Source organism: Solanum verrucosum, unplaced genomic scaffold (genome assembly GCF_900185275.1).
Source record: "Solanum verrucosum unplaced genomic scaffold, falcon-dt-bn FXZP01000214.1, whole genome shotgun sequence".
Taxonomy (NCBI): domain Eukaryota; kingdom Viridiplantae; phylum Streptophyta; class Magnoliopsida; order Solanales; family Solanaceae; genus Solanum; species Solanum verrucosum.
This window is the reverse complement of record NW_026020059.1, coordinates 785,556-809,855: the sequence shown is the minus strand read 5'-3', so window position 1 is coordinate 809,855 and position 24,300 is coordinate 785,556.

Here is a 24,300-nt window from a genome sequence, read left to right as displayed (position 1 = left end):
TTCTGAGAGAATAGGAGGAAATGGGGGAAGTTTCATTTTCCCCCCTATGTATTGGTTCCCGATCTCCCACTTTAGCGGGTGATCTATCGCCACAACGGCCTCGCCTTAGCGGGAGGGTTGTCGCCCTGGCGGGTTCAGGTTGTGTAATTTGGGACGTAATTTTTTTTCTTTCTTTGAACATTGCGTCATATCCCTAACTGGTCTCTTAAAGCATAGAACCTGTCGTGGATCACTCGATAAATAAAAACCATCCCCATTCGTGAATTGGTAATGGACCAAGTTGTTAGACAAAAATAATACGAGATAGGATACGTGATGACCCATGCACTAGTCGTTCTGGGATGAACGAGGGGTAAATTTGTATCTATTGTAATGACCCGAACCGTCGTTCTTTAGGAGAAACAAAAATTTGGTAAAATTCAGTGCCATTGTCACGCCAGACCGGTCTGTTGCCGCTAGGGCAGCGACGCCAGAGAGGGGTAAGTTGGAGCTCTGTGGTAGTGTGGTAGATGGTAGTGTGGTAGGTAAGTATTTTATTTTAAAAATTTTATTATAATATTTTTTTGCTAGGTTTCTTAATCTTGATATCTCTTTAATGTTTTTTGGTAGTCTGAAATTCATGGTAAAATGTAATAATATTTATTGTAATATCTTCCGATAGTTGTTTTAATCTGAATATTTCTTTAATATTATTTATGATGTATTCTAGATATAACATATCTTCGGTTCTTTGGTACATATATAAATTTTCCTCCATTAGTTGTTCTAATAGTTTTATATCTTCCATAGATTCTATCCAATATTGTAAATATTCGTAGTTCATTTTAATCTGAATTTATTTCTAAATCATACCATTCTATTCTTTCGAAGTCTAAATCATGTAGGTCTATTTCATACCATTCTTGATTTAATATATCTTCTGATTCGTAATCATTAAATATTTTTTCCCATATTATTCTTCTTAATTCGATTATTTCTATATTTTAAAGTACATATAAGATTAAAGTTTCGTAGTTTTTTATCATTTCATCATGCATGTATGTAGTCATGTTCTTTATTATGCAGGTTTTTTATTTCAAATTATTCCTTCCTATCATATTCATAATTGATTAAATTCATATTAGATCATTATGAACTAGATTATCTTTATCATGTTTTCCTGTCACTACTAGCATTGTACTTTAGCGTATACTTCCTTCTTATCATTGCCTCAACTTTGTTTACTCCCCTAAACGGCTTCCTCGCTTACCGATTTCAACATTAGGATGGCATAGTATAGAAGTTTTCTCCCTGTTTCCAGTGTGCTAATAAACTAGAAATCATGATTCAAATAATTCTAATACATAATAACTGACATAAATTTATTCAATCATATATATGATATTCAGGAATATATGAAATTAGTTCCGCATATTTTTTGAACAATATACCTTTGCCTTTTGCTTAGCCATGCTATCTGAAATATCTGATTGGATTTCAGATTTTTGCTCCATTTATCTAAATGCTAAATTTTTAGTTGAGAGAGTTTTTTGAAAGAAAGTTTTATATATCAGGCATTGCCTCTCTTTCATTTACATATATCCTCCCTTATATAGAGAAGAATTATCACGTACTACTTACAATAATGTGCTACTTACACCTACCATTCCTACTACTTACACTTACCCATATTATTGTTACACTTGTCCATACTTGCCCATACTTGCCCATACTCTTTAATACATTTGTCCATCCTACTTTTAATATGCACATGCACGCTTCCTACTTTATTGACTATTTTACATTACATTCAATAATAAGACTAGTAGAATTTACAAGTGTCTTCTTTCCCTTATCTCCTTCCGTCCTTATCTTCTTTTTATCTTCTTTTTCTTGTCTTCTTCTTTTTCTTATCTTCTTCCGTCTTATCTTATTAGATCATTCCAGCTGGACATCTGGAATTATATTATCTTCTCCGTTGCACTTTGAACATATATGGTCTGGGTATTTATGACCAATTAGCTTGCAATATCTGGTTAATAATTCTACTTAAATAAATCCTTCTTTTAGTGCTCGTGTCGTAGGTCGTTCTTCTGGCTTTAGTAGTGATAAAATCCATCTTTGGATTTCATCCATATCTGCTTTCCTTAGCTCCCTTGAATTGGAATAAATCATTAGCTGGTCTCTTGCATAGTAGCTCCATATAGCGTTTCCGTTTAAATAGTTATTTGCTAGCTCTTGTATAATCGTTGATATACCAATTATCCGTTTGTTGGCATAAAAACTTGGTATCTCTATTTTGCATATCTCTTCTTGTTGTCTGATCTTCGGGTATAATCATATCTTTAGTTAATCCTATCTTGATAACCTGTATTGGAGGTTTTATTTCCTCGTATAATATCTCTGATGATGCTGTATAGAATTTTATATAAAATAAATTTCCTTTCGTAACTCTTTTGTATGTGACGAATGCTTTGTGTAGTTCTGGTATTCCACTAACTTCTTCTCCATCATATGTGTATACGGTATTTAACAGTCCGTAGTTGTAACATGTTCTTACTAAATTAGCATTAGTTTTCGGTTGTGCAATTAACTTGTTATATCCTTGTAACTTTTGTGTCAAATAATCCTGGTTTGGTTCTTTTGTAGTTGATCTGGGGTTGCAGTTTAAATAGGTTTGGATTTTGTGGATATTTTCAATATAGGTTCGTGTGATGTAGTTATATGTCTTTTTCTCATTTTGGTTTTGCAAACTATCTGCGTATGTAGATGTTTGTGGTTCTATGGACACATGTCTAGGTGTCCTTTGGGTAAATGGTTTTGCGAATAGCTGGTTTAAGTTAGCATTTTTATGTTGTTTATCGCTAACTTGTTTGCTTGTACCTACAGCTATATTTAAACAAACATTATGGGTTTTAAGGAGTTTCCCATCTTCTCCTTTTAGCTCTGGGGTTTTTCCGTCTTCCGATCGACGTAGCTCCGCATTTTTATAGTCATGCTGCTGACTAGCTTTAGACTTTAGATTATCTTCATCAGTCTTTAGCTTTTGTATCTCGTTGTCCATATTATCCACTTTTGTACAAAGTGTAGTAATGGCTTTGAGTATCTTTTCAATTGTATCTTCTTCCTCAGTCTCAGTTTGAGTAGCTTTGTCGTGATAGGTAATCTGCAATAACATTCTTATCAGTTTTTATTACTTCAATTGTAAATGTAAAATTTAATATATTTAATACCAATCTCCTTATTTCTTTTGTTGTTACCGAATCTTGTATTTTTCTTGTTAGCCACCATTTTACTTGTGTATTATCTGTTCTTATAATAAATTCGTTGTATACAATATATGGTTCAAATGATAATAAACACTTATATACTGAATATAATTCTTTCCTATTTATTTCCCATCTTACTTCTGCATTAGTAAATGTTCCTGAATATTTAATAATACAGAAATAAAATGGGAAATAAACATAAAAGAATTATATTCAGTATATAAGTGCTTATTATCATTTGAACCATATATTGTATATAACAAATTTATTATAAGAACAGATAATACACAAGTAAAATGGTGGCTAACAAGAAAAATATAAGATTCGGTAACAACAAAAGAAATAAGGAGATTGGTATTAAATATATTAAATTTCACATTTACAATTGAAGTAGTAAAAACTGATAAGAATGTTATTGCAGATTACTTATCAAGACAAAGCTACCCAGACTGAGAACGAAAATACAATGGAAGAGATACTCAAAGCCATAACTACACTTTGTACAAAAGTGGATAGTATGGACAACGAGATACAAAAGCTAAAGACTAATGAAGATAATCTGAAGTCTAAAGCTAGTCAGCAGCATGACTATAAAAATGCGGAGCTACGTCGATCGGAAGACGGAAAAAACCCAGAGCTAAAAGGAGACGATGGGAAACTCCTTAAAACCCATAACATTTGTTTAAATATAGCTGTAGGTACAAGCATACAAGTTACTGATAAACAACATAAAAATGCTAACTTAAACCAGCTATTCGCAAAACCATTTACCCAAAGGACACCTAGACATGTGTCCATAGAACCACAAACATCTACATACGCAGATAGTTTGCAAAACCAAAATGAGAAAAAGACATATAACTACATCACACGAACCTATATTGAAAATATCCACAAAATCCAAACCTATTTAAACCGCAACCCCAGATCAACTACAAAAGAACCAAACCAGGATTATTTGACACAAAAGTTACAAGGATATAACAAGTTAATTGCACAACCGAAAACTTACGCTAATTTAGTAAGAACATGTTACAACTACGGACTGTTAAATACCGTATAAACATATGATGGAGAAGAAGTTAGTGGAATACCAGAACTACACAAAGCATTTGTCACATACAAAAGAGTTACGAAAGGAAATTTATTTTATATAAAATTCTATACAGCACCAGCGGAGATATTATACGAGGAAGTAAAACCTCTAATATAGGTTATCAATATAGGATTAACTAAAGATATGATTATACCCGAAGATATCGGACAACAAGAAGAGATATGCAAAATAGAGATACCAAGTTTTTATGCCAACAAAAGGATAATTGGTATATCAACGATTATACAAGAGCTAGCAAATAACTATTTAAACGGAAACGCTATATGGAGCTACTATGCAAGAGACCAGCTAATGATTTATTCCAATTCAAGGGAGCTAAGGAAAGCAGATATGGATGAAGTCCAAAGACGGATTTTATCACTACTAAAGCCAGAAGAACGACCTATGACACGAGCACTAAAAGAAGGATTTATTTCGACAGAATTATTAACCAGATATTGCAAGCTAATTGGTCACAAATACCCTGACCATATATGTTCAAAATGTAACGGAGAAGATAATATAATCCCAGACGTCCAGCTGGAATAAAGAGATAAAGACGGAAGCAGATGATAAGAAGATAAGATGATGAAGATGAGATGAGGACAAAATAAAAAGATGAGATAAGAGTAAAATTATTTATCTTGTAAAATAGTTAATAAAGTATGGTGTGAATAGTAGTGTGCCATAATGTTAAGTAGTAATGTGTGTCATAATAAGGATGGGCATGTGTAAGGGATGGTAGGGGGTGTAATTTATTAAGTGGACAAGTGTATGGTGTGTCATAAGTTGTAGGTAAGGGATTGTAAGACAAGTGTAAAGAGTAAGTATGGGATTGTAAGAAAGCCATCAGATAGTGTAAAAAAAAAAAAAGTCATAAGAGTAAGTAGTATAGTACGTGCACATTATTGTGCACTACTGTATAAGATAAGATAGGAATTGTAAAGTAGTAGTCGTCTCATTTCTATATAAAGGGACACATATGTAATATGAAAGGCAGGCAAGGCCTAGCTTAAAACATTTTCTTGAAAATACTCTCTCGCCTGAGTTATAAAAATACTTAAAAGTTAATATGGAGAAATCTGAAATCCAATCAGATATTTCAGATAGCATGGCTAAGCAAGAGGCAAAGGTATATTGTTCAAAAAATATGCGGAACTAATTTCATATATTCCTGAATATCATATATATGCTTGAATAAATTTATGTTAGTTATTATGTATTAGAATTATTTGAATCATGATTTCTAGTTTATTAGAACACTGGAAACAGGGAGAAAACTTCTATACTATGCCATCTTAATGTTGAAACCGGTAGGCAAGAAAGCCGTTTAGGGGAGTAAACAAAGTTGAGGCGCTGATAAGAAGGAAGTATCTGCTAAAGTACGATGCTAGTAGTGACAGGAAAACATGATAAAGATAATCTAGTTCATAATGATCTAATATGAATTTAATCAATTATGAATATGATAGGAAGGAATAATTTGAAATAAAAAACCTGCATAATAAAGAACATGACTACATACATGCATGATGAAATGATAAAAAACTACGAAACTTTAATCTTATATGTACTTGAAAATATAGTAATAATCGAATTAAGAATAATAATATGGGAAAAAATATTTAATGATTACAAATCATAAGATATATTAAATCAATAATGGTATGAAATAGACCTACATGATTTAGACTTCGAAAGAATAGAATGGTATGATTAGAAATAAATTCAGATTAAAATGAACTACGGATATTTACAATATTGGGTAAAATCTATGGAAGATATAAAACTATTAGAACAATTAATGGAGGAAAATTTATATATGTACCAAAGAACCGAAGATATGTTATATCTAGAATATATCATAAATAATATTAAAGAAATATTCAGATTAAAACAAATATCGGAAGAATATTACAATAAATATTATTACATGTTACTATGAATTTAGCACTACCAAAAAATAATATTAAAGAGATATCAAGATTAAGACACTTAGTAAAAAGATATTATAATAAAATCTTAAAAATAAGTTATTCACCTACCACACTACGATCTACCACACTATCACTTTCATGAATTCACTAACTATCAGTTCCGCTTCGAAAAATGGTATGATGAACTAGGGCCAAGTATTGTCGAATCAACCTTTACATGATATACGTCGATGAATGGGTCATTGGGATGGTTGTGACTCTATGATTGTATGATGTATGTTTTTTCTTGCTTCATTATGATACTTGTATGTATATGAATGTTGCATTATTGATCACACTAGTTGAAAATGAGAAAGAGGTATGATGAACGCCATGAATCATGACTTAGATGTATGATCTTGAGAATATACTTGTGATTGTGATTGTGGTGTGTTGAATGGATCGGTTGTCACATTCCGGCATAACTAACTTGGATCGATTGCCACGTTTCGGCATAACTAACTTGGATCGGTTGCCACGTTCCGGGATAACTATGGGATCGGTTGCCACGTTTCGGCATAATTATTGGATCGGGTACCACTTCCGGCATAATTATTGGATCGGGTACCACGTTCCGATATACTAACAGTTTGGGTTTGGGTTCCATGAGAGGACCAATTATTTATCATATTGGTGTATAGTGAGAAATGGTGAGGTTGCACCTTGTTCGTAAATAATAATTGACATTGTATTTTCTGGGAGGTCTATAAGGTGATGAGGACATTAATCTTAAATGTTGATAATATGGTATATGTTTGATACATGCATGTAATTATATTATTACAATGGCAAGAAGTGGGGGGGTGGGGGGGGAGTTGTGTTCGTGATGTAAATGGTAACGAGGATTTCACACTTGAGAAGGGGAATTGTGGCTAGTAGTTAGTAAGCTTGATATACTGTACCACACGACAAAGGTGTGGTGATAAAATAAAGAAGCAGTGATGGTATGACGTGAGCGGCTAGTTTGAATGTTATAGTAGTGTTTTGGGACTTTTCCATGTGTTAGAATGGTTAGGCTATGATCAAGAACCTAGTAAGTAGGTTGACCGGGAAGGTGGTTAGTAAATAAGCGTACTAGTGTGATTTGGAGGCATTTCGAGTAAGGGTAAAGGTGAAGAAGCTAGTGGTTATCTTGCATGATCTTACTAATTGACTTATTATGTTATGAGGTGGGCGTCGGGTTGACCGATGATTCCTACCAGCGCGTGTTGTTTGTACTGATACTACTCTTGCTATGTCTTTTTGACATAGTCTGGATGCAGGTTGGTGATGTTTCATTAGGTGAATACGAAGAAATTCTCCAGCAACTTCTATCTTTCCTTCTGCATGGTGGGAGCTGTGTGTTTAATTATTATGTCCAGTTGTACTCTTAGTAGCTCTTGTACCTGTTTAGACTAGATCCTTTGGGGGTGTTGACTACTTTGCAAGTTTTAACCAAAATTGTGTTAAAGGAATTCTATTTATAAAATATCGTTAGTGCACTTTATTCCCGTCTTATTTAATTTTTCGCATGTTTAAATTATTGGAATATGAGGGCTCTCCTACTTAGGTGGTAGTACGTACGTAGTTGCCCGCACGGCCCGGTGGGTTGGGTTGCGACATTTATATTAAATTTGTATATATCTACAGTCTAATTCATGATTTAGAGAAGTAATATTCCATATATTTGCTTTAAAAAAATTTGTAATCTCAATTATTGTGACATTTTATTTTATTCATAAATATATTTTTTTAAAACATACTTTCTACTTTTTTTTCCAGCACCTGCATAGTATCTATCTTAAAAAAATTTAATTATTTTTGAATTAATAACTTACTGTCTATCGAATTCAATTTATTTTTGAGTTAAATTTTGAATGATAAAAATAAAAGTTAAGAAATGTATCGTACAAATTTTAAAAAATGAAGAAAATATGTCACTATCTGAAAACTCGAGTAATAATGGAACCTACAAACACCCAAAGGTGGGTAAGCCGATCCATAGGCATAAATGGCAAGTAATGGGCATAATGGAAGGTGTCACGACCCGATTCCTCTAGTCACGATGACACTACACCTGCTATAATCCATCAGTAGGTAAGCGATCCCATAGCCTAGAACGACAAATAATTTGTATAAGGGTAGAACTAACATAAATAACACTTAAAACAACAAAACGAGACAAAAGTGGAAGCCAACCAAAAACTACATACAAACGATCACTCCCAGAACCTCTAAGTCACAAGTACAGAGTTGTCTTACATGAATGAACAAGTCCCAAATGTGGGCCACAAGCAAGCCGTCTCAAAAGTAAGAAAAATACCTAAATATGTACACAAGGACAGACGTTGATCCAAGACGGCAAGTGCTCACCCACGTATCCGATCCCAAAATTTGTTGAAGATGGCACGAACAATCACTGTTAGTAGCTGGTACTAGGAGTTGCATCATGAAACAAATGCAGAGTGTAGTATGAGTACCAAAACAAAGGTACTCAATAAGCAGTATAGGTCGACTGAAAAAGAAAGGTAAAGACAATATGAAAAGATAGAATCTAGACACAAACTGAGGTCAAAGCGGATATGAAAAGAAACACACAAGCATATCGAAAGTAAATCAAAGTACAACCAAACTAAACCTAACTAGACCCCATAAGCCCCGAACCCCCATAAGCCCAACAAGTACACACAATAGCTAAGTCTACTGAGAGAAGAGTACCATGAACCAAAAGTCGAGCTTCCAGCCCAAGTAACCTCAAATACTTAACATTCCAGTCAACTCCCAACTAAGCCAACAAGAGTGGCATTCATTCTAGGCCGCCCAACCAGCCAGTCCACTCCCAGGGACATAAGTCGCCCAGCTAGCAAGAGTGACATGGGGGTGTGTCAACTCCGAATAGAATCTCATATATCAAGGCCGCCTAGCAAGCCGGTCCACTAACATGGGCGTGAGTTGTGTAGCTAGTAAGAGTGACTCGGGGGCATAGTGACTACGAAGTGTATCTCAAATACCAATACCAGGACACCCTCGAATGACGTCCACTAACAAAAAGTTTACCAAAAGGCGCCAGCCTAGAAAATCCAATCCCTTGACGCCGCAATAGCACAAAACCTCTGGTAATGCACCGTAGCGGCAGAAATAGAGAGAGAAGATAGAAGATCTGTAAATCTTTGAAAACGCCTAGACTAAGGCTCATACTATAGACCCAAGTCATTTACTCGAGTCTACAAGGATCTAGTCTGTCCAAATTGACATCGTAAAAGAAGCAAGCAATTAGGAGTCTAAGGCAAAACTAGTCTAATCATAGTCTAAGGCCAAACATGCTCAAATATTTAACAAGTAACAACAACAAATCAAGCCACAACAACATGGAACATATACAATCCCTAACTAGCATGGTACTACAGCTAAAAATACGGCCAGTCAAGCCGAATCATTATATCTAATATAGGGAAAAAAAGAACTAGGTACCCGCCCCCAATTCATTCAAATCAACATGGATTTACGTATTCAATCTCAATCTAATAATAAGGAAGGCATAGCCTACTAGTAGCTTGACCGCGCACACTCCAATCTAATTAGCTCTGAACACTATGGGATTTTTGTAAAACTCCCTAAATATAAACTAGGTCCTAGGCATATGGTAACTGGATGACTGTGAGGTTTTGCTTTTTAGTTAGCCTTTAATTAATTTGGTTTAAAATTAAAAGATACTATAATAGATACTCCATCAAACTATACAACAAATATATGCAAAGACTCCTATTAAAAGTTTCAGATCAAATCATACGGCAACAAGGTTTTAAATTATTGACTTTTGGGTGAAGAATTGAAGTGATTTTTCAAGAACACACTTGTGAAAGAAATGCTTTAATAATGATGTATTTTGAAATGATATAAAAGTAAAAAATTAACCGAAAAGTATCGATATCGAAGAAAAATCGATATTATTGCAGTGATTTTTAAAAATCTAATTTTTATTATATATTATAAAATACCCAAAAAAAATTAGGATGATATAACTTTTTAAAAATAATTGCACCTCCTAGTTAAGTATATCCTCCATTATATTAGTAAACTTTTATATTACTAAAGTCACATAATTTTATCCGTTGAATTTGTAAGGGAAAAAGGCATAAGTGTAGGATCAAAATAATCAAATATCCTGCAGACGTTAATAAAGTAATTAACGTCAGAAGACTGTAAGTAAGAAGATAAATGAGAAATTTAACAAAAAATTAGAAATATTTAACGTAGTTCAGTCTGTCGACCTAATCCAAAAGAGGTGATAATCAATCCACCAAATACAAAAGGATACAAAATATCGAGAGAAATAACCTCACAAAATTTACTAAGAATAAGAAGTTCACACAGGTGATAACATAACACTCGTGTCTCACAAATTCTCCTCCTAAATAGAACTCTATATTCCCTTAGTCCTTAGATATAGATTTCCATTAAATTTACATCTGCACACAAATGTAACACTCTGATAAAAAATTTCAAACAAAAATCTTTGTTACCCTCAAATAAATTACGGTTAAAATTGAACTTATCAAGTTGAAGGAAAATCCTATTAGACTAAAGTTGAACCTGTCAAGATGAAGGAAAATCCAACCAATAATAATGAACTAGGCATACGCAGAACGATAAATATCCTTGAGCTATGATCAAAATCTCAAAAACACCGCCTGATAGTTTCACTAGGCATACACCGTCAAAAGCTAATTCTCAATAGCGTCTATCTTAGATTCATCAACCTCAACACCCCTTGAACTCACAACAAATACCAAGAGAACAACTTCATCAACATAGAATGAACACTTTTCAAAATTAGCATAAAGTTGTTCCTTCCTAAGCACATCAAACACACATCTCAAATAATCTATATGCTCATGCATGATTTTACTATAAATCAAGATATCATCAAAATAGACAACTGATGCTTATCATGACCAACGACACTAACCTACGGTACGAGTGTCTACGATCGTCGATAATATAGTAACACAACTAAAGGTTGGGGTCGTGTCCCAAGGGAGTGGTAGTGAAAATAGTAGTTAGGATAAAATTTTGTTCTAGTTAGCTGTAGTTTGAGAAATTATCGAACAAAAACAAAGTAAATTCAAGTGGGTGACACCAAAGTATCAAATATCAATGGGGTTTTGTCACAAGTAGTAAAACCAACAAAAGTAAACAAGAAAATCAAGTATCGGGGAAAGTTCTTGGGGTGTTACCGCAATACAAGTTGAGATAAATCGTTGGGTACATGCTTTCGAGAGGAAAATTACAAGATAATAGTGAATAGGCTAAGCTTTAGATGGAAATAAGTTCCCTCTCGGGCAACTTACCCCGTTTCAAATGGGTCCCTCTCGGACCCCACTTGCCGCATGAAAACCAGTGTACGCCTTACCCCACTCACTCTTTCGAGCTGAGTATTAGGATATGGGACTAGGGTTCACCCTCTCAGGCTAAACCTCATGTCGACCCACTCCTTAGGATATCAGTCTAGTGGTCTTGGTTTCGCGACCTCCCTCTCGAACAAGCCGAAAACACATGGGTGTTTTTGTATTTGCAACTACAAACCCATTAAATTAAACCACAACCACTAGGTGAAATCACCATTAAAATACATCTAACCTATTAGCAAGCAAGACCCAACAACAATATCAACACATATTTGCTAAATCACACCCCAAGAATGGAGATTTTTAGCCACACATCAAGAAATAACAAAATACACCTAAAATGATAGTACAATCAAATGGGCATAAGAAATTAAACCTTGATTTAAGAAAAGGGAGAAGAATAGAGAAGACCCACTACCAACTTGGGATAGATGAACTCTTTTCTTCAAGTTCCCAAAACCATCTCCAAACTTGAGAGAAAATATCTAAAATGTACTATTCTATTGTAAATAAAACTAATAATGTTCGACTCCCAAAAAATTAATACAAAGTTTAGTATTTATAGACTTCAGAAATTAGTGTTAGTGGATCATTCGGCGACTTTAGTCGGAATTGCCGATTAACTCAGCGATTCGCCCTTTGGTGTAGTCGTCGCCAGGTTGCACTAGCCTTCAACATCGTCGTGCTCTGTATCATTGGGCGACATAGTATTGCTTCAGGGATATATTCGGTGGCACACTGACTGCTCCTTTCATCGCCTTTTTGATCCTGCTCCTTCAGGGCTTTGCATACTGGAACAAAGGCTGGAGTGCGTCCCTTTGGCGAATCGCCAAGTGTTCTTGGAGATGCTCAGGCTTCAGCTTCTTCGTTCTTTTCAGCCTTCTTGTTCCTTTTCCCCCCTAAGTGTCCATGCTTTCACTAAAACTTCAAATACCTGAAACTTAAGAGTTTTCATCAAATATTGAGAAAGAATAAGCATTCGAGGACACTATTTTTCTCAAAATAAAGCCCTAAATGAGTCCAATTTGTGGACTCATCAACACCCCAAACTTAAAATTTTGCTTGTCCTCAAGCAAACTCAAGTTCAGCCATTCAAAAAGGGTGTCTCAAATAGTGCTACACAAGACTCAATCATAAATGCACACAACAAGACTCAATTTACTTATCAATTGTGCACTCAAAGATTCAAGTTGTGACACACCATTACCAAAGATTCTCATGCTCACAACACATGCTACTTGTGCAAGTTCAAGCTTAACAAAAAATATCTAAATGCCCTCACATAAAGAATGATTCCATATTCACACACAGAGGTTAATCAATTCAAGCTCGGGAATTAGATGCAATGCTCACACTCAAAAAGAGGAACACAATGCATGCTTTCACCCATAGGTTTGCCCTTATTTTCCAATCAACTTTCGATTCGGCTTAGTCAAGATCAAAAAGGTCTTTTTAAGGCTTGTAATGGGGTTGAGTGCAAATGTATGGTCGTTTAGGCTCAGTGACTTTTTCATCCTAGTCAGGTGTGGTGTTCTTAAGGCATTCCCTTCTTTCCCTTTTTCTATTCTTTTTCTAGTACTTCTAAGTCATCTTTTTATTCACCTCCATTGATTGCTTGGAAACCCGATTTCCTTTGTACGTTATTCCACAAACTTTTTTATGAAGGGGTTCCATTTTTATGCAATACCATGGGTTAAAGGGGGACTTTTCTTGCACTTCTTGACTTCTCCTTTTCCTTTTCACCACAAGCCCAACTTAGGCTTTTGGCCTAAGTTGGCTATTCGCTAAACCACAAATCAAAATGATTATAGGTAGTGGGTCAAGTAAGGTCTAAGGTTCATCAAGGTTCTTCCAAAGAAAGGTAAGGCTCAAAGGGTGTTCAAAAGAGTTTCACACGCTCACGAGTAGGCCACAAAAGAGGTATATGTCAAATTTGGCTCACACTCTTTAAAGTTGCTTAAGATCATCTCAAGAGGACACCTTTCTAAATCAATCAAACTAACGGGGCAAATTCTGGGTTTATTCATGCATGGTTCAAAGTAAGCTCATCACACAAGGCATCGACAATTAAGTCAAACAAGACTACACTTTCGCTAGTGTGCAAGGGTCATTACAAGAGAATCAATTTGAGAAATGACTAATCACAGTGAGATGTAAAGAGTTCACATATTGTCTATGCAACTTCATTTGTACTCGCCGTAGCTGCACATTCATGTTTGTTCTATTGAGAGCAATATTCAAGTCATCGGTATTGATCAAAATTGAGACTTGAATTTGTACAAGAACAGTCACTTTCAACACAAGAGGTGGCAAAAATTTTCAAAAAATGAAATTTTTTTGGAAGGGTCAAAATTATTATTCAATTAAACCCAAAAGAGAGCCATAAGCTCAAACAATTTCAATTAAACCCAAAAGAGAGCCATAAGCTCAAACAATTGCAAAGCAACTTTTAAAAACACAATTAAAAATAGACAATCCAAATGTACACCAAAACACAAGTATCTGAAACAAGCGAAGCAAGGTGGGCCTCACCCCACCACAAATAAAAACATTGTCCTCAAATGCAAATAACAAAAAAAATCATTGCAAATGAGTAAAACATTGCTAAAAATAAATTCGGGGTTCGGAAAACCAACCTTAGATGCTGATTAAAATACTTTTGAAATGCTAGGCGGCAATGTAATCCACTCCAAGCACTAATTATCGACTACAATACTAAAGGCAAGCAATAATCTAGAAAATATTACCTTGATGTGTAGTTGAGAAGTTAAAAAGGAGTGACAGTGGGAAAATATAAAAATCTAAGATTTTTGGCACTTTATAACTGTTCAGCTCTTGTCCTTTCGGCGATGTTAGTCAACTCGCCGACCCACTCAGCGGTCCGCCGAGTGGTCATTTATCTCGCCCTTTCTTCAAAATCTTAAATTTTCTGGGGTGATATCGGCGGTTTTCATCGAGATTGCCAAGAAGGTTGGGGATGCGTCAAGCTGCTTTTCGAGTTCGCCATGTTTTACAGGCTCAGTACAACCTTGTATTGAGCCAAACGGCGGATCCAGTCAGGCTCGACGACCTGTTTAGCGACTTGCAGAATGGACTTTCTGCTCGCCAACCTGAGATTTTCCACACTTTCCCTGATTTATCTGCAACATCAACACACCATTATTTATTAAAGTAAAATCCTAAACTTACAACCTCAGGTTGCCTCCCAAGAAGCACCTTATTTAAAGTTGTGGCACGACACAACTCCTCACTCAAGTTCCATTAGTAAGGTTTGCCTCATTTTCATGAGGCCACCCCTCTTTTGGCTCTAGGTGGAGAACCTGCATACACAAACAATAAACAAAGAAAAACAAAACTAAAAGTAAAATTAGTAAAAACTACACTAAAAAGAACAAAAAACTCTAGTTAACTACATTTTCACGTGACACCACTCCCCGGCAGCAACGCCATTTTGATGCTTATCGTGACCAACGACACTAACCTACGATATGAGTGTCTACGATCGTCGATAATATTGCAACTCAACTAAAAGTTGGGGTCATGTCCCAAGGGAGTGGTAGTGAAAATAGTAGTTAGGCTAAAATTTTGTTCTAGTTAGCTTTAGTTTGAGAAATTATCGAATAAAAACAAATTAAATTCAAGTGGGTGACACCAAAGTATCAAATATTAATAGGGGTTTTGTCACAAGTAGTAAAAACAGCAAAAGTAAACAAGAAAATCAAGTATGGAGGAATGTTCTTGGCGTGTGACCGCAACACAAGTTGAGATAAATCGTTGGGTACATGCTTTCGATAGGAAATTTGCAAGATAATAGTGACTAGGCTAAGCTTTAGAAGGAAATAAGTTCTCTCTTGGGAAACTTACCCCGTTTAAAATGGGTTCCTCTCGGACACCCATTTGCCGCATGAAGACCATCCTACGTCTTACCCCACTCACTCTCTCGAGCTGAGTGTTAGGATATGGGACTAGGGTTCACCCTCTTGGGCTAAACCTCATGTCAACCCAGTCTATAGGCCATCAGTCTAGTGGTCTTGGTTTTGCAACCTCTCTCTCGGGCAAGCCGAAAACACATGGGTGGTTTTGTATTTGAAACTACAAGCCCATTAAATTAAACCTCAACCACTAGGTGAAATCACCATTAAAATACATCTAACCTATCAGCAAGCAAGACCCAACAACAATATCAACACATATTTTCTAAATCACACCCCAAGAATAGAGGTTATTAGCCACACATTAAGAAATAATAAAATATACCTAAAATGATAGTAAAATCAAATGGGTATAAGAAATTAAACTTTGATTTAAGCAAAGGAAGAACAGTAGAGAAGACCCACTTCCAACTTGAGGAAGATGAACTCCTTTCTTCAAGTTCCCAAAACCCTTTCCAAACTTGAGAGAAAATGTCTAAAAAGTACTATTCTATTGTAAATAAAAATAATAATGTTTGACTTCCTAAAATTAATAAAAAGTTTAGTATTTATAGACTTTAGAAATTAGTGTTGGTGGATCATTCGGAGACATTAGTCGGAATCGCCAATTAACTCGGCGATTCGCCATTTGGTGTAGTCGTCACCGTCTTGCACTAGCCTTCAACAATGTTGTGCTCTGTGTCATTGGGCGACATAGTACTGCTTCGCAGATCTATTCGGCGGCACGCCGACTGCTCCTTTGATCGCCTTTTTGATCCTGCTCCTTCAGGGCTTCGCGTACTGGAACAAAGGGCGGAGTGCATCCCTTTGGCGAATCGCCAAATGTTCTTGGAGATGCTCAGGCTTCATCTTCTTCATTCTTTTCAGCCTTTTTGTTCCCATTTGCGCCTAAGTGTCCATGCTTTCACTAAACTTCAAATACCTGAAACTTAAGAGTTTTTATCAGATATTGAGAAAAAATAAGCATTCGAGGACACTATTCTTATCAAAATAAAGCCCTAAATAAGTCCAATTTGTGGACTCATCAACACCCCCACCTTAAACTTTTGCTTGTCCTCAAGCAAACTGAAGTTCAGCCGCTCAAAAAGAGTGCCTCAAATAGAGCTACACAAGACTCAATTATGAATGCACACAACAAGACTTAATTTATTTATGCAAGGTTCAGTTGTGCACTCAAAGATTCAAGTCGTAACACACCATTACCAAAGATTCTCATGCTCACAATACTTGCTACTTGTGCAAGTTCAAGCTCAACAAAAAATATCTTATTGCCCTCACATAAAGAATGATTCCATATTCACACACAGAGGTTAATCAATTCAAGCTCAGGAATTAGATGCAACGCTCACACTAAAAAAGAGGAACACAATGCATGCTTTCACCCATAGGTTTGCCCTTATTTTCCAATTAACTTTCGATTCGCCTTACTCAAGATCAAAAAGGTCTTTCTAAGGCTTGTATGGTCATTTAGGATCAGAGACTTTTTCATCCTCATGAGGTGTGGTGTTCTCAAGGCATTCACTTCTTTCCCTTTTTCTATTCTTTTTCTAGTGCTTCTAAGTCATCTTTTTTTCACCTCTATGGATTGCTTGGAAACCCGATTTTTTTTGTACTTTATTCCACAAACTCTTTTTTTTTAAGGGGTTCCATTTTTATGCAATACCATGGGTTAAAGCGGGACTTTTCTTACACTTCTTGACTTCTCCTTTTTCTTTTCACCACAACCCCAACTTAGGCTTTTGGCCTAAGTTGGCTATTCGCTAAACCACAAATCAAAACGATTATAGGTAGTGGGTCAAGTACGGTCTAAGTTTCATCAAGGTTCTTTCAAAGAAAGGTAAGGCTCAAAGGGTGTTTAAAAGAGTTTCACACGCTCACGGGTAGGCCAAAAAAGAGGTATATGTCAAATTTGGCTCACACTCTTTAAAGTTGCCTAAGATCATCTCAAGAGGACACCTTTCTAAATCGATTAGACTAACGGGGTAAATTATGGGTTTATTCATGCATGGTTCAAAGTAAGCTCATCACACAACGCAACGACACTTAAGTCAAACAACACTACACACTTTCGCTAGTGTGCAATGGTCATTACAAGAGAATCAATTTGAGAAATGGCTAATCACAACGAGATCAAATAGTTCACATATTGTCTATGCAACTTCATTTGTTCTCGTCGTAGCCGTACCTTCATGTTTGTTTGATTAAGAGTACTATTCAAGTCATCGGTATTGATCGAAACTGAGACTTGAATTTGTACAATAACATCCACTTTCAACACAAGAGGTGGCGAAAATTTTCAAAAATTGAAAATTTTCCGAAAGGGTCAAATTTTTTGTCAATTAAACCCAAAAGAGGGCCATAAGCTCAAATAATTTCAATTAAAACCAAAAGAGACCCATAAGCTCAAACAATCGCAAAGCGGTCTTTAAAAACACAATTAAAAACAGACAACCCAAATGTACACCAAAACACAAGTATCTGAAACAAGCAAAACATGGTGGGCCTCACCCCACCACAAATAAAAACATTTGTCTTCAAATGCAAATAACAAAAAAAATTATTGCAAATGAGTACGACATTGCTAAAAATAAATTCGGGGTTCGAAAAACCAACTTTAGATGCCGATTAAAATACTTTTGAAATTATAGGCAGCAATGTAATCCACTCCAAGCACTAATTATCGACTACAATACTAAAGGCAAGCAATAATCTAGAAAATATTACATTGATGTGAAGTTGAGAAGTTTAAAAGGAGGGAGAGTGGGAAAATTTTAAAAATTTGAAATTTTTGGCACTTTATAACCGTTCAGCTCTTATCCATTCGGTGATGTTAGTCAACTCGCCGACCTACTCGCGGTCCGTCGAGTGGTCATTTATCTTGCCCTTTCTTCAAAATCTTAAATTTTTTGGGGGTGAGATCGACGGTCTGCATCGATCGCCAAGTAGGTTGGCGATGCACCGAGCTGCTTTTCGAGTTTGCCGAGTTTTACAGGCTCTGTACAACTCATGTATTGAGCCAATCGGCGGATCTAGTCAGGCTCGCCGACCTGTTTAGTGACTCGTGGAATGGACTTTCTTCTCGCTAGCCTGATATTTTCCACGCTTTCCTCGATTTATCTGCAACATCAACACACCATTATTTATAAAAGTAAAATACTAAATTTACGACCTCGGGTTGCCTCCCAAGAAGCGCCTTATTTAACATTGTGGCACGATGCAACTCCTCACTTAAGTTCCATTAGTGAGGTTTGCCTCATTTTCATGAGGCCACCTTCTTTTGGCTCTAGGTAGAGGACCTGCATACACAAACAATAAACAAAAAAAAAACTAAACTAAAAGTAAAATTAGTAAAAACTACACTAAAAAGAACAAAAGCTCTAGTTAACTACATTTTCATGTGACACCACTCCCCAGCAGCGGCGCCATTTTGATGCTTATCGTGACTAATGACACTAACCTACGATACGAGTGTCTATGATTGTCGATTATGTAGTGTCCCAAGGAAGTGGTAGTGAAAATAGTGGTTAGACTAAAATTTTGTTCTAGTTAGCTGTAGTTTGAGAAATTATCGAATAAAAACAAAGTAAATTCAAGTAGGTGACACCAAAGTGTCAAATATCAATGGGGGTTTTGTCACAAGTAGTAAAAACAACAAAAGTAAATAAGAAAATCAAGTATGGGGGAAAGTTCTTGGGGTGTGACCACAATACAAGTTGAGATAAATCGTTGGGTATATGCTTTCAATAGGAAATTTGCAAGATAATAGTGACTAGTCTAAGCTTTAGATGGAAATAAGTTCCCTCTTGGGAAACTTACCCCGTTTCAAATGGGTTCCTCTCGGACACCCACTTACCACATGAAGACCAGCCTATGCCTTACCCCACTCACTCTCTCGAGCTGAGTGTTAGGATATGGGACTATGGTTCACCCTCTCGGGCTGAACCTCATGTCGACCCACTCCTTAGGCCATCAGTCTAGTGGTCTTGGTTTCGCGACCTCCCTCACGGGCAAGCCAAAAACACATGGGTGGTTTTGTATATGCAGCTACAAACCCATTAAATTAAACCACAACCACTAGGTGAAATCACCATTAAAATACATCTAACTTATCAGCGAGCAAAATCCAACAACAATATCAACACATATTTGCTAAATCACACCCCAAGAATGGGGTTTTTAGCCACACATCAAGAAATAACAAAAGACACCTAAAATGATAGTAAAATCAAATGGGTATAAGAAATTAAACCTTGATTTAAGCAAAGCAAGAAAAATATAGAAGACCCACTTCCTAATTGGGGAAGATGAACTCCTTTCTTCAAGTTCTCAAAACCCTCTCCAAACTTGAGAGAACATATCTAAAAATTACTATTCTATTGTAAATAAAAATTATAATGTTCGACTCCCTAAAATTAATAAAAAGTTTAGTATTTTTAGACTTCAGAAATTAGTGATGGCGGATCATTCGGCGACTTTAGTCAGAATCGCCGATTAACTCGGCGATTCGCCCTTTGGTGTAGTCGTCACCGTCTTGCACTAGCCTTCAACATCGTCGTACTCTCTGTCATTGGGCAACATAGTACTGCTTCGTGGATCTATTCGGCAGCACACCGACTGCTCCTTTCATCGCCTTTTTGATCCTGCTCCTTCAGGACTTCGCGTACTGGAACAAAAGGCGAAGTGCGTCCGTTCGGCGAATGGCCAACTATTTTTGGCGATGCTCAGTCTTTAGCTTCTTCGTTCTTTTCAGTCATTTTGTTCCTTTTTGAGCCTAAGTGTCCATGCTTTCACTAAAACTTCAAATGCCTGAAACCTAAGAGTTTGTATCAGATATTGAGACAAAATAATCATTCGAGGACACTATTCTTATCAAAATAAAGCCCTAAATGAGTCCAATTTGTGGACTCATCAACAACCACAAACTTCCCTATGAAGGGCTTCTTCGCATGATTCGTGAGACGCATAAAAGTACTAGGAGCATTAGTGAGACCGAATGACATCACCAACCATTCTATAAGAATATTAGATTAGTCTCACTAAATAAATTTTCCTATAATTTGCTTCTTAAAGCACCGTATATATTTAAAAAAAACTCTTGTTATAGTGTAGTGTTTGAGAAAAAAACTTGAATTTGTTTTCGTACAAAATGATTAAACCCATCGCAAAACATGTAAAATTGATGGACAATTTCTTACTTAGATACCTAGGTTTAGAATTGTTCGATTGCGCACTCAACATTTTCAAAAAGTTGCATATTAAACACAAAGTACTGACATGGCGAGATAATGTTGCTCACTTTCTTGGACAAATTAAGTGGATCTCAAATAATAATTTTCTCTTTTTCTGTCAAAGAATTTATCTCTCTCTTTCACAGACATAACAACAACAAAAATTTAAAAGAAAAATTCTCAGTATCGTCTTCTCTAATGGATTAGTTGTGGCTCTTCTCTTTTTTTTTTTTTTTTGGTTGTCCTTTTTTAAAATAATAATAATAATAAATGGTTTGATAAATTCAGCCTTACAAAAACAATGTGACAATGGAGGGTCCCCACGGTGAAACATCTTCAATCTCTCACTGTATCGATAACTATCTGCAGTTCCCTTCATCTAGCAACCAGGTGCTTTTAGAAATCCACCACACTGCTCAAATATAAAAAGATAACATCTTCAAAAGCTCTGGAAACCTGTTAGAACAGACAACCAACCACCCTCCCTATTACAAGCTAGGGAACAGCTCTTACGCTAAATGTCAAAGATCATTATAAAAAAAAAACATCACAAAAACATCTAGACCAAAAACCATTTGGCAAACTACACGACAATCACTACCGATGACGAGATCACCCATACTAATAAAACAAGGAAACTCTAAACACATACTACTTGAAAATATAAATGAATTGTACAAAAGTTAGTGAAAACTGGAGAGAACAAAACATGACCTACATGAAGTTCCACAAGGAAAACTAAAAGGTTGGGGATTATTAAGTTCGGTGAATTTGTTTCCATATATGCAGCACGTGACTGTTAACACAAGGTCACATGAAAGTACGAGTGGGCATAAATACTGAAAAAACAGAGAAAAGAATGCCCATCCCTACCTGAAAGAGAATCCAAGACTACTTAGCAATCAGTAGCTAGCAAAGAAAGCTTGTGCCAACTGTGAAACTCAAACTTGCAAGGAGAACCTAAAAAATATTCATAACTCAAAGTACCAAAAATCTTCAGAAACATAGTACCAATGATTCCTTGAAGCTTAAAAATGTAAACATACCACATCAAGATAATGAATTCCACATGTCGAGAACAATTCAGAAATGTGACTGAGTTGAGCTCATTAATTTTAGCGCCCTGTGGCTCTGCTACCGTGATGCTTGACCAACCTCGTTAACAGTGATACATAGATCCCCCATATGTAGTTCAATACTAAAGGGCAAGATAAAACTACCCTTAAAAATCCAGACACAATGGTTTCTCTAAATATTCACAAAGATAGCAATGGTTTTTAGTAATACATCATGTGACGATCATACCCAAAATAAGCTACATTAATGAATTAGACCTGTAAAATCTTAATATGTGTAGAACTCTAATAGTGCATCAAAAAAAGAGACTAAAAGGACATCATAAGCAACATGCTCAAACAAAATTTCCAAAGACCATGTCATGATGAGATTTCACCTCCTTCTATGTCCCCCTCTAATATGAAAAGCAACGTATTAATTTGACCATATTTCCAGAATTAGTAGCCTACATATACTACTTAGAGTATACCCCTCACATGACAACATGGATACTGCTTAGAGTTTTTCCTAGTTTCTGGGCCTATACAAAAAAAATATATCTCAAAAATCAACAAAACAACTAACCAACATAATCAAACAGGACATTTAGCCCGTCTGAGTCCTTCTAAAGTGTACTAACACTTTCTATCGATTCTAACTACTCTAAATGACTTCTAAGCATTTAGAAATCATTCATAAACACGAATCATAACCTTTAATCCATAAATTCAAATTCAAGGAAAGTTAAGAGCCAAGTCTAGAGAGTTCTTAGAGTCTTTTCAAAAGTCTTTTGCAAATATTTTAAACTTATTTTAAAAACTTGAGTATTGAGTAAGAATAAGAGTGGAGTTCATTTTTTAAAAGATTATATGGGAACTAAGTATTCCCAAGATTAAAATGTTTTCACATTTAAACAAGAGAGGAAACACCGATTTCCACGAGAGCTTTTGAGCTAGTTTTTGAGTAATAATCTCAAACCATAGAGAAAGAGTTATGTTTTTAAAAATATGAGCTGAGTATATTTTGGGAGTAATATTGACCACCGATATGGGGAAGAGTTCATAATAACTCTAGTCTTCATAAACCATGTAGCCATCGTAGGTAGAAAGGGTCATACTTTTTAGATGATTCCTTAATGCTTTTTAGCATAGACTAGTGGATTCACTTAGTTGAGTTGGCCTATATCTAGGACAATTCTGGCAGCGTGGGCGAGACGATGTACCTTCACATAGCTCATAGTGATGGTTGTCGGTTAGAGAAACTCCCACAGAAGTATATTACTTTATTATATATATATACACACACACACATTGAGTTGTTATTGTATTTTTCAATACATTGAGGTTCTACCTACTATTTAAATGATTTATATAAACTGCATCTTTATTGTTGTTTATTTATGCATTGAGTTGAGTATCCATGAGTTGAGTGTTTCTTTCAGAATTCAGTTCAAGCTTATGTTAAGTTTAGTTTTCCCCTCGCATGCTCGTACTTTCAATGTACTGATGCCATTTGGACTGCATCATTTTATGGTGCAGATACAAGTAATCAGAATCAGTATCCGGCACCTCATTGATCTAGTCGATCACTAAGAGTCAGTTGGTGAGCCTCCTTGCTTTCCGGAGGATCCTTTGTTTACATTGTTTTTAGTATTTTCAGTTGTTAGGATGATGATGGGTCTTGTCCCGACATCTCTCATAGTTTAGAGGCTTCATAGACAGTTAGTTATTTGTTCTTTAGTCTTTCCATTTTCAATTGTTTATGTTAAGACTTGAGTTTCCACTTTGGCTAAGTTGAAGATTTTTTTAAACAACATTCCAAGTTTAGTTTGAGACAGTTGAGTTTAAATTGCATTTGAATTCTCTTACTAATTCTTAAAGTCTTCTGCTGAGAGTCTAGCTAGGCCAAGGGTTCGCTTGGGGCCAGATATGGTTCTCGAGTGTTGTCATGACCCAGACCATCGTGATTGACACCCACACTAACTCTCCGGTGGGAGAACCATTACTACAATACAAACACAACAACTAATCCAAAACTAAAGCATTTAAGTTATGGAAGCAAGTTAAATAGCTAAAAACTGAAGTTCCCATAAACTTCCAAAAGATCTAACAACTAAACAAATGCGGAAGAGATAAGCCTAGAACCTGAAAGTCAATGTACGAAAACATCTAACAAGATCCATAATTCTAACAAGAAGGGTTACAACCCCAAGTTAATGAACTAATAACTAACTAGAAAAGTCTAAGTCTGAAATGATGGACACAGACGAAAGAGAACTCGTGGCAGCCCGGAAGAACTGGCTCACCCTTGAATTCGATCGGCAATCACTAATCTTCTAAGTGAGGTCTGTCAATAGCCGCCTGAAGATGCCCTCTAC